The following is a 12,997-nucleotide window of genomic DNA, read 5'->3' on the forward strand; positions in this document are numbered from 1 at the left end:
GTTCGGTTCATACTGAACTCAAGGCGTCGGGTGGGGGGCCTTCAGTACGTCATGGATTGGGAGGGGTACGGAGAGATGCTGGGTGCCGGTGGAGGATGTCTTAGACCCATCTCTTCTGAGGGAGTTTCACCGCCTCCACCCGGATCGCCCTGCGCCTCGTCCTCCGGGTTGCCCTTGAGGCCAGCATCGACGTGCTGCAGGAGCCGTGCGTCGGGGGGTACTGTCACGACTTCCCTGTTCGGGTGGTATCGGCAGTTGGCGTCGCCGGCCTACTAGCTAATCAGCTATCCATGTTTCCTTTTCCATTTGTTTTGTCTTTGGTTCATTCACACCTGGTTTTTATTTGCTTTATTTTCTGTGTGTATATTTACCCCTGTTTCCCCGCTTAGGTTTGTGTGGGATTATTTTCTTGTTTCTCGTGGAGGCTTTCCTCAGTGTATTTCGCGTGTGTTTATTATAGTAATGTGCGTTGTGGTTTTGCGCCTTACTGAGTACTGTTAGTTCCCATTGTCTTGGGCGTTGTTTTGGGGTATTGTACTGTACCGTTTTTTTGGTCTTGCCCTTATTAAAATATACGCTACACTGACATCTCTGCTCTCCTGCGTTTGACTCCTTACCTACCTTCAGTGTGTAAACGCAACATTTGCATCATATGATGGTGTGTTTTGCATCATCATGATGGTGTGTTTTGTATTATGATTAAATATATATATATATATATTTAACCTTTATTTAACTATGCAAGTCAGTTAAAAACCTGTTGCGACGAGCCATCCCGTATCCGGGATCGTGAATACAGCCTCAAGCTCATTACCATAACGCAACGTTAACTATTCATGAAAATCGCAAATGAAATTAAATCAATATGCTAGCTCTCAAGCTTAGATTTTTGTTAACAACACTGTCATCTCATATTTTCAAAATATGCTTCTCAACCATAGCAAAACAAGCATTTGTGTAACAGTATTGATAGCTTGCGTAGCATTTAGCGTAGCATTTAGCGTTAGCATTCAGCAGGCAACATTTTCACAAAATCCAGAAAAGCATTCAAGTAAAATAATTTACCTTTGAAGAACTTCGGATGTTTTCAATGAGGAGACTCTCAGTTAGATAGCAAATGTTCAGTTTTTCCTGAAAGATTATTTGTTTAGGACAAATCGCTCCGTTTTCTGCGTCACGTTTAGCTACGAAAAAAACCTGTATCCAGGATTGTGTAAATCTATCCGCAAGCTCATTAGCATAACGCAACGTTAACTATTCATGAAAATCGCAAATGAAATGAAATAAATCTATTTGCTCTCAAGCTTAGCCTTTTGTTAACAACACTGTCATCTCAGATTTTCAAAAATATGCTTCTCAACCATAGCAAAACAAGCATTTGTGTAACAGTATTGATAGCCTAGCATAGGATTATGCCTAACATTCAGCATGCAACATTTTCACAAAAACCAGAAAACCATTCAAATAAAATAATTTACCTTTGAAGAACTTCAGATATTTTCAATGAGGAGACTCTCAGTTAGATAGCAAATGTTCAGTTTTTACAAAAATATTATTTGTGTTGACAAATCGCTCCGTTTTCTTCATCACGTTTGGGTAAGAAAAAAAAGAAAATTAAGTCATTAAAACGCGAACTTTTTTCCAAATTAACTCCACAATATCGACAGAAACATGGCAAACCGATGTTTAGAATCAATCCTCAAGGTGTTTTTCACATATCTATCGACGATAAATCCATCGTGGCAGTTGACTTTCTCTTCTGAAGAAATGGAACGGCGCATGGACCTAAAGATTACGCAATAATTTCGACACAGGACACCGGGCGGACACAATGCTGCAGACACCTTGGAGAAACGACACAAAGGGCAGGCTCATTCCTGACGCATTCACAGCCATATAAGGAGACATTGGAACACAGTGCCTTCAGAATCTGGGGCATTTCCTGTATGAAACTTCATCTTGGTTTCGCCTGTAGCATTAGTTCTGGGGCACTCACAGATAATAACTTTGATGTTTTGGAAACGTCAGAGTTTTTTCTTTCCAAAGCTGTCAATTACATGCATAGTCGAGCATCTTTTCGTGACAAAATATCTTGTTTAAAACGGGAACGTTTTTTATCCAAAAATTAAAAGAGCGCCCCCTATCTCGAAGAAGGTAAGAACAATCAATCAATCAAATGTATTTATTAAGCCCTTTTTACATCAGCCGATGTCAGAAAGTGCTGTACAGAAACCCAGCCAAAAAAAACAAACGGCAAGCAATGCAGATGTAGAAGCACGGTGGCTAGGTAAAACTCCCTAGAAAGTCTGGAACCTAGGAAGAAACCTAGAGGAACCAGGCTATGAGGGGTGGCCAGTCCTCTTCTGGCTGTGCCGGGTGGAGATTATATTAGAACATGGCCAAGATGTTCAAACTTTCATAGAGAACCAGTTGGGTCAGATAATAATAATCACAGTGGTTGTAGAGGGTGCAACTGGTCAGCACCGCAGGAATAAATGTCAGTTGACTTTTCATAGCCCATCACTCAGAGTTAGAGACAGCAGGTGCGGTAGAGAGAGAGTCCAAAACAGGTCCGGGACAAGGTAGCACGTCCAGTGAACATGGTCAGGGTTCCATAGCCGCAGACAGAACAGTTGAAACTGGAGCAGCAGCATGACCAGGTGGACTGGGGACAGCAAGGAGTCATCAGGCCAGGTAACCCGGACAGGAAGATCACGTCAATGACGCATCCCTCCTAGGGATGGCATGGAAAAGAACCAGTAAACCAGTGACTCAGCCCTCATAATAGGGTTAGAGGCAGAGAATCCCAGTGGAGAGAGGGGAACCGGCCAGGCAGAGACAGCAAGGGCGGTCCATTGCTCCAGTGCCTTTCCGTTCATCTTCACACTCCTGGGCCAGTCTACACTCAATCATAGGACCTACTGAAGAGATGAGTCTTCAATAAAGACTTAAAGGTTGAGACTGAGTCTCTCACATGAATATGCAGACCATTCCATAAAAATGTAGCTCCATCAGTGCTCAGACTGTCTGCAATAGGCTGAGAGAGGCTGGACTGAGGCCTTGTAGGACTGTTGTAAGGCAGGTCCTCACCAGACATCACCGGCAACAACGTCGCCTATGGGCACAAACCCACTATCGCTGGACCAGACAGGACTGGCAAAAAGTGCTCTTCACTGACGAGTCGCGGTTTTCTCTCACCGGGGGTGATGGTCAAATTCGTGTTTATCGTCGATGGAATGAGTGTTACACCAAGGCCTGTACTCTGAAGTGGGATCGATTTGGAGGTGGAGGGTCTGTCATGGTCTGGGGATCTCAATCCCATTGAGCACGTCTGGGACCTGTTGGATCGGAGGGTGAAGGCTAGGGCCATTCCCCCAAGAAATGTCCGGGAACTTGCAGGAGTCTTGGTGGAAGAGTGGGGTAACATCTCACAGCAAGAACTGGCAAATCTGGTGCAGTCCATGAGGAGGAGATGCACTGCAGTACTTAAAACGTCTTAGGGCTGCAATCCCGTTAACGGGATTGATATGACAACAGCCAGTGAAAGTGCAGGGCGCCAAATTCAAAACAACAGAAATCTCATAATTACAATTCCTCTAACATACATGTATCTTATACCGTTTTAAAGGTAATCTGGTTGTTAATCCCACCACAGTGTCCGATTTCAAATAGGCTTTACAGCGAAAGCACCACAAACGATTATGTTAGGTCACCACCAAGCCAAAGAAAAACTCTGTCATTTTTCCTGCCAAAGAGAGGAGTCACAAAAAGCACAAATAGAGATAAAATGAATCACTAACATTTGATGCTCTTCATCAGATGACACTCATAGGACTTCATGTTACACAATACATGTATGTTTTGTTTGATAAAGTTTATTTATATAAAAATATCTGAGTTTACATTGGCGCGTTACGTTCACTAGTTCCAAAAACATCCGGTGTTATTGCAGAGAGCCACATCATTTTGCAGAATTACTCATTATAAATGTCGATGAAAATTCAAGTGTTAGACATGGAAATATAGGTATACCTCTCCTTAATGCAACCGCTGTGTCAGATTTCAAAACAACTTTACGGAAAAATCAAACCATGCAATAATCTGAGACGGCACTCAGAAAACAAATACAATTTTCCGCCATGTTGGAGTCAACAGAAATCAGAAATTCTATTATAAATATTCCCTTACCTTTGATAATCTTCATCAGAATACACTCCCAGGAATCGCAGTTCCACAATAAATGCTTGATTTGTTCGATAATGTCCATTATTTATGTCCAAGTAGCTACTTTTGTTAGGGCATTAGGTACACATATCCAAACGCTCGTGCAGGTCAGGCATCACTTCGGACAAAAACTTCAAAAAGTGATATTACATTCCAAACTAAGTATAGAATCAATCTTTAGGATGTTTTTATCATAAATCTTCAATAAAGTTCCAACCGGAGAATTCCTTTGTGTGTAGAGGAGCATGCGTGTGACCAGGAAATGGCTCTCTGCCAGTAACCTAACTCATTCTCTTCTCATTCAACCCCACAACACAGTAGAAGCCTCATTCAAGTTTCTAAAGACGGTTGACATCTAGTGGAAGCCCTAGGAAGTGCAACTTCATCCATATCCCACTGTGAATTCAATAGGGCCTGGGTTGAAAATCAACCAACCTCAGATTTCTCACTTCCTGTTTGGATTTCTTCTCAGGTTTTTGCCTGCCATATGAGTTCTGTTATACTCACAGACATCATTCAAACAGTTTTAGAAACTTCAGAGTGTTTTCTATCCAATACTAATAATAATATGCATATATTATCAACTGGGACTTGGGAGCAGGCCATTTACTCTGGGCACGTCTGGGCACCTTTCATCCAATAATGCCCCTGCAGCCATAAGAAGTTTAATGCAGCTGGTGGCCACATCAGATCCTGACTGGTACTTTTACACATTATTCAATTTTTGTCAGTCACATGTCTGTGGAACTTGTTCAGTTTATGTCTCAGTTGTTGAATCTTATGTTCATACAAATATTTACACGTTAGTTTGCTGAAAATAAACGCATGTGACAGTGAGAGGACGTTTATTTTGTTTGCTGAGTTTATATTAGCTGTCTACACTGAGTAAACCAAATATTTGGAACACCTTTAAATGCAGGGAAACTGAATTCCATTTTACCTCATTTCTACCAGCATGTCACCTGTTCAACTAGAGGCGAAAAAACTCTAGATCACCTTTACACCACACACAGGAAAGCGTACAAACCTCTCCCTCAGCCTCTCTTTGGCAAATCTAACCAGCTCTATCCTCCTGATTCCTGCTTACAATAAAAAAAACTCAAACAGGACATACCAGTGACAAGCCCAATAGATGGGTTATCTGACACTGTCATGAAAACGATGTGCACGGTTAAATGGGGAAGAGGTCCGTGAGTTGTTGTGATTCTGGATGGTCAGATAGCTACCACAATGACAAGAAACTGCCATGTGGGAAATCCCAAGTGACTCGTTTCAGGTAGTTTCATCTTGTTCATGAAACCATTTCTTGTTTTGAGGTGTTTTGACTGATTCCATGTCAATGCTAACATGGCTAAAATTGACAAGCTATCCAACAACTGTAACGATGCATTTGAGGGATAAAAATGCTCATTGTGCAAATTTATTGACACTGAACAAAAATATAAATGAAACATGCAACAATTTCCAAGGTTTTACTGAGTTACAGTTCCTATGAGGAAATGAGTCAATTGAAATACATTCGTTAGGCCCTAATATATGCATTTCACATGACTGGGAATACAGATATGTATAAGGGCACATGGCGAGACCAAAATGCAGACACAGGAGGCAGATGGTTGAGCTCCAATATTTATTATACCAAAAGGGGTAGGCAAAGGGCAGGTCGGGGACAGGCAAGAGTTCATAAACCAGGTCAGAGTCCAAACAGTACCAGGCGATAGGCAGGCTCGAGGACTGCGTCTCTCACATGGATAGGCAGAACATTCCATAAAAATGGAGCTCTATTGGAGAAACCCTGCCTCCAGCTGTTTGCTTAGAAATTCTAGGGACAGTAAGGAGGCCTGCATCTTGTGATCGTAGCGTACGTGTAGGTATGTACGGCAGGACCAAATCAGAAAGATACTTAGGAGCAAGCCCATGTAATGCTTTGTAGATCAGCAGTAAAACCTTGAAATCAGCCCTAGCAGGAAGCCAGTGTAGAGAGAACACATTCTTATTTACAATGACGGCCTACCAGAGAACAGTGGGTTAAATGCCTTGTTCAGGGGCTGAACAACAGATTTTTACCTTGTCAACTCTGGAATTCGATCCAGTAACCTTTCGGTAACTGTCCCAACTCTCTAACCACAAGACTATCTGCCACCACATCATGATGTGTTTTGCATCATCATGATGATGGTGGGTTTTGCATCATCATAATGATGGTGGGTTTTGCATCATCATGATGATGATGTGTTTTGCACCATCATGATGATGATGTGTTTTGCATCACTATGATGGGGTGTTTTGCATCACCATGATGGGGTGTTTTGCATCATCATGATGGTGTGGCAAGTGACACTTTGCTTCTTGAAAACCTGCTGGGACAATATAAACAGTGGACTAATGAAAAAATATGATTTTTCCTTTAAGTTATCATGGAGTTAATGTGATTATTTTGACATTTTAGAAGTCATTTTAGTCATGAGTAAACAGTACACGACCCTCAGAGCTCACTCAGTCAGTCAGTCAGTGATTGCGTGAGTGAACAAGCATGTGGGGAGGTATTTCAGTGTACTAGCGAGAGAGCAGGCGGACTCATTGATGGCAGGGAAACCGGCACAGGGTGGTGTGAGTTTGTGTATAGTAGGCTCTAATCCAGCAGATACTCAGTCATGGTTTGGAATTGAGAGAGGGGTGGCACATGACCTGCTAGTCACCGTAGTTCTGGTATGTGGAGGTGTGTGTGTTTTCTGCAAACAGAGAGAATGGTTGTAATGATATTTGTCTTTTGTGTTGTTCATTAGCTTTGCAGTTACACGGCCTGAACAAAAAATATTCCTTGACCTTCGTTTTGACAACCCTCACAACTCACAAAAATGTATTAGCTTGTGAATTTAGAGGTGACAACTCGAGTCAATTAGTGGATAAATGCATGGAAATATACAAATAAAGAAACCAAAACATTTCATGTTGTGTTGAAAAAGACCATGTCCAAGAGCTTTGAAGTATCTATTGATTATTATTTTAGAACTAGAGTTGTTTCCATCTCTAGATGTTTTTAGAGATTAGTGAAATGTATTATTTTTAAACATGTGGAATGTTAATGGGATTTATGGTTTTGGTTTTATATCCATTAATTCTAACTCGCACTGTATCTCCAACCATCAAATTAGAATGCTGTGAAACTTTAATTCCTTGACAGAATAATTATTCTCATCTATGACTGCATTTTCCTCCGATTTATAAGGGTCTGTACTCCCAAAGTTGTTGACTGTTTTTTATTCTAGGCAGTTACTGTAGCTAGCAGTTCAAGACACATTTCAGTTGAATGCATCCAGTTGTACAACTGACTAGGTATCCCCTTTCCCTTTGTCAGCTGTTAGCAGCCATTGGCCAGCAGTTTCTTACTGGCGATAAAAACGGATGATTGCCACCATTTTATGTTGTTGTTGTCATTACTCAATTATTTAATGTAACAAATCAAACACAACCTCAAAAATTCATGGTAATTAATGGTAAACCTGTAAACAATTCATGTCGACTCTGTGTTTATTTGAAACAGGCAATTATTTGCTGAAATGTATGCTGTTGCTCGGTTGTTTGAGACTTAAAAAAAAAAAAGATGGTAATGCAGATGTGACTTTTTCTAAACTGCTACTTTGGATGGATACAAAATGGATAAAGTTGTACTAGTTTCTCTGCAATACCATACCGTTTACCATAATGGAAGGAGGGGGCTAGGGTTGCAAAATTCCGGGAACGTTCAATAAATGCCATTGTTTTCCAGAAATCCCAGTTGGAGCATTTTCAGATTCAGAAGGGAATTAACAGGAAATCTAGAATTCTCCAACAAGGATTTCTGGGAAACCAGGGAATTTATTGAAAGTTCCCTAGAGGGGGCCAGTGATACTATATATACATTACATACATATATAGCCGACCATGTCTTTCTCTATATATGGCTCTAGAGAGGGTTTTTGATATTACAGTCAGGGAGTATGCACGAATGTGCAGTGACATTCGTGGTACACAAAATGCGTAATTTATGAGAACATTTCATTTGCAAGCAGGTTTCTTATAGGTAGGATGCAACATTTAGGGAACATATTGTGTGTCCAGACTTAATGCAGGCAGACACTTGACATCCAATCCTAGTTTGACACACTCAAAAGTGCTGCACAATTTATGAGAAAGATTGATTTACAGGTTTCTCATTGTAGGGTGCTGGTGTAAGAATTGAGGGAACATATGTCCAGATTATTGGGATATGTCTAACAGGATCACACATACTCCGTGACAAAACATATTTATCATTACTCTCAGGTTCTCTGAGATAACCCAGCCTCAACATTGGATTGTGACATGAGCTTTATGTTCAGATGTAAGAAGCATTCTTTTATAAATCAGACCCTGTGGGTATTAATACAGCACATGGTACAACCACTACAGGCAAATGCTTTTGCAGATAATCATATGCAATCCAGGAATTGTACTGTATTTATAAACATTTGCCTGAGGTGATTTTGAAAATGTTGAAAATGTCCATGAAGATAGTGTACTCACTATCTGATGATTGCTTACATTTACATAATTTAGCAGACACTCTTATCCAGAGCAATTTACAGTAGATTGCATACATTTTCATACTGGTCCCCCGTGGGAAACGCGCCATGCTCTACCAACTGAGCCACACAGGACCTGGGCTATGACTAGTGGCCTTGGGCACCCATCACTTGACCTGATAACCAATCGGTATTGTGCATGTTGTCTTTTGCAGGGCTAGGGGGTGCCTTTGGGTACTTAATCTTAATCTTGTATTGCCGCTTTGCCTGTTTGATGGTTCATCTGAGGGCATAGCAGGATTCCTTATAAGCATCTGGATTAGTGTCCCGCTCCTTGAAAATGATAGCTCTAGCCTTGAGCTCGCTGTGGATGTTGCCTTTAATCCATGGCTTCTGGTTGGGATATGTACTTACATTTACTGTGGGGACGACGTTGTCAATGCACTTATTGATGAAGCCGGTGACTGAGGTGGTATACTCCTCAATGCCATTGGATGAATCCTGGAACATATTCCAGTGTGTGCTAGAAAAACATTCCAGTAGCGTAGCATCCGTATCATCTCACCACTTCCGTATTGAGCAAGACGCTGATACTTCCTGCTTTAGTTTTTGCTTGTAAGCAGGAATCAGGAGGGTGGTGGCATCATGGTGGTGACATTGTCATGCTGTGGGGATGTTTTTTAGCGTCAGTGACTGGGAGACTAGTCAGGATCAAAGGAAAGATAAACGGAGCAAACTACAGAGAGATCCTTGATGAAGACCTGCTCCATAGTGCTCAGGACCATGAAGGTTCACCTTCCAACAGGACAACGACCTTAAGTACACAGCCAAGACAACGCAGGAGTTGCTTCGGGACATGTCTCTGAATGTCCTTGAGTGGCCCAGCCAGAGCCCGGGGTTGAACACGATCGAACATCTCTGGAGAGACCTGAAAATAGCCATTCAGCAATGCTCCCCATCCAACGTGACAGAGCTTGAGAGGAACTGAAGAGAGGAAACTCCCTAAATACTCTAAATACACCATAAATACAGGTATTCCAAGCTTGTAGTGTCATACCCAAGAAGACTCAAGGCTGTAATCACTGCCCAAGGTGCTTCAAAAAGGTACTGAGTAAAGGGTCTGTTTAAAAAAAATACATTTGCAAAATATTCTCAACCTGTTTTCGCTTTGGCATTATGGGGTATTGTGTGTAGATTGAGGAAAACCCTTTTTTAAGCTGTAACGTAACAAAATGTGGAAAAGTCAAGGGGTGTGAATACTTTCTGAACGCACTGTGTCTCTCTTTGGACCATTGTGAATAGTCTGTATCCATAATAAAAATGTATCACTGTGTGAAACATACATGTATGTGTTTAAATGTCTCTTTTGTGTTCATACAATTGTGCATACAGTGGGGCAAAAAAGTATTTAGTCAGCCACCAATTGTGCAAGTTCTCGCACTTAAAAAGATGAGAGAGGCCTGTAATTTTCATATATAGCTGTAGAGCTATATAAATTCACTGGAAACCCGCACTAACAAGTGGCGGCCCATCATTCAGAGCAGAGCCCCACCTGTTTTGAGCCCCACCTGTTAGCTGAAAGAAATACATCTCTATTTTTTTCCTGTTTTGCATGTTATTTTGGCATTAATACGTGTCGCATATCAGTTTGCAAACAATTAAAAACAATCATTGAGTTAGTAAAGACGCATACGAACATGGTCTCTTTTTTGCTTTCTTGAGTAAGGCAGCTCCAAAATGCAGGTGTTTCAGCCTAGCTCAGTGCTTTCCGTGGTGGTGGTGGGGCAGAAAATACGGAGCGTAAGGGTTGGTAATGTTCTCTAATTGCGCTCTGATTGGTTGGCTCAGTGTTCTGTCACTCATGGGGACGCTATGTCACAGCAAAATCTACAGGGAGAGCTCAAAAATTCAAGCCCCTTGGGTGCTACCATAGAGTTACTTTAGAAGTGCCCATCCAAAAAGACTCAGGGTCATTGGCTACAGATAAAATGAAGTCAAATCACGTTATATCTACTGTAGCTTTAATTGGACTGATCATGTCAGCGTCATACATTCAAAATCTTAGCTAGCAAGCTAGACAAGCAGTCATCATCATGAATCACGTCGACAATCTACTGGCAATGTTTTTTTTTAAATTACAGAAATTCTATATAAAATGTATCGATGCTCTATGGCCATGGGACATTTAACATTACTCGACAAGTTGGAAATCGCAAATTCAACAATTCATTTTTTTTGCAAGGAATCAGTGGCTAACTACAAGTGTTGCAAAGCAATCACTAGCCTGCTATTCAGTGGAGTGGGTGTGTGGTATACGTTTGGGTTTAGTAAGGGTCTCTTTCCCAGGCTTAAAAGGATAAACATTCAACACCATGGGCCAGAAAAGGTTGAATACATTGGCCATGCTGTCAATCCAGCATGACTTCTCCGCATTCAAAACTACTGGAAACTTGGAACTGGGAAATCTCAGAATTCAATGAGTTCAAGACAACTGGGAACGAGCTCCAACTGGGGACATACGTTTTGAATGGTCATCCAACTTAGAATTCCAAGTCGGGAACGCGGGCCTCTTTCTAAATCTCTGACCTGAAGATCACTGAAGTCATGATTCAACCGTGTTTTTCTAAACCCAGAGAATGCCAGACTTTGATGACAAAATTTGCCCACAAGGAGATATGTATACTGTAGAAAAGAAAGTAATACTAAGTATATGTTGTGTAGTAAAGTGTTAGAAGCCTATGTGCCTCACCCTAATAACCCCCCCCCCCCTCTCATCACTTAGCCTACTGTTCTGACTTGGTGATGCACATGCATCCTATAGCCTGTGTTAGAGAAAAGTAATCTTTTAAGAGCATTCATTGCCTGCTTATATGCCCCTTTATTTCTCCTACAGTTCTGACTTGGTGTACAGGGAGAATACTGTAAGAATGGCCCGTGTTCTGAATTCTGTTGCTGTACATTTCAAAAGTCCTGAATAAATAGTTATATTGACTACGTCCTTACTAGCTCGCTCATTAATGTCTTAGTAAAAATTACGGATTGCCTCTTAACCTCTCGTCATCCTCTTGTTCCATAGTTTGTATATCTCAATTGTCAGTAGAAACCATATTTCTTTAAGCAAGTCAGCCATATCAGCTATGTTTTTTACAAAGGCGGTAAATGAGGCTGAATGATCTGTTTTGCTGCCAGACAAGGTTCTGCTGATAGCCAGGTGTAGCAATGGTAAAGATTCACTCCTTGTTGCTGAAAATAAAGCCCTGCTGTGGGACAGCTTTATGTAGGCCCTAACAGTTTGTGGGCACCGTTTGTCACCGTTCTAGTACAATTAATGTATTGTTTAGTGTTGTGTAGCGGCTTTGTTGGCATGCATCAAAAAACATTTTGGGGAGTTTGCCCCACCAAGATTTAGATGCTAAAATCACCACTGGTACTAACACACGGTCGAGACTAATTTTGACCAGCTAATAGCCTAACTACTGATCAAACAACATTATGGACTACATGTTAAAATCCTCTTGCTGCAGGATTATTTTGCTGTTATAATTCAGGTCAAATTAAGATCCTACATGTGTAGCATTGAAATTAGCTCTGGTGTGTGGCATTGGTGACCACTCCCCAGTCATTGCGAGATGGGAGGATTGTTAGAGGACAAGGGTCATGTAGTTATTCTTAGTTACCGGCGGCAGCTGGATTGCATGTATGGATACCTTGATGTTGGTGAGACCAGGCAGTCATCAGGGTGTAAGACAGTCATTAAAAGTGTAACTCTGTGTTGTTGTTTTTGTTGCACTGCTTTGCTTTATCTTGGTCAGTTCGCAGTTGTAAATGAGCACTTGTTTTCAACTGGCCTAGCTGGTTAAATAAAGGTGAAATAAAATAAATAAATAAAGGTTATAATGTCACCTCGTACACACAGATAAAGTCATTGAAATGTCCATTATACTGTATTACATGTATAGGTAGCTCACGTCCTGGAATTAAATGAATGATATGATCTCTAAGGCTCAGACAGTCATTCAACCCAGTGCTCTGAATGAGATTCATTGAAACTCAGACTAGCATTCAACAATTCAATTCAGCACCATAGCATTTAACAATGGTAATTTAATGATGATGGATATTTATGCCCAGTGTGTAAATATAGCTGGAAATTAATGATGACTTTGCAGAAGTAATTCAAAAATCAATGAAAAGAGTCAGGAAGTAATTACTATGAATCCTTGCTAAAG

Source organism: Oncorhynchus nerka, linkage group LG22, assembly GCF_034236695.1.
Source record: "Oncorhynchus nerka isolate Pitt River linkage group LG22, Oner_Uvic_2.0, whole genome shotgun sequence".
Lineage (NCBI taxonomy): Eukaryota > Metazoa > Chordata > Actinopteri > Salmoniformes > Salmonidae > Oncorhynchus > Oncorhynchus nerka.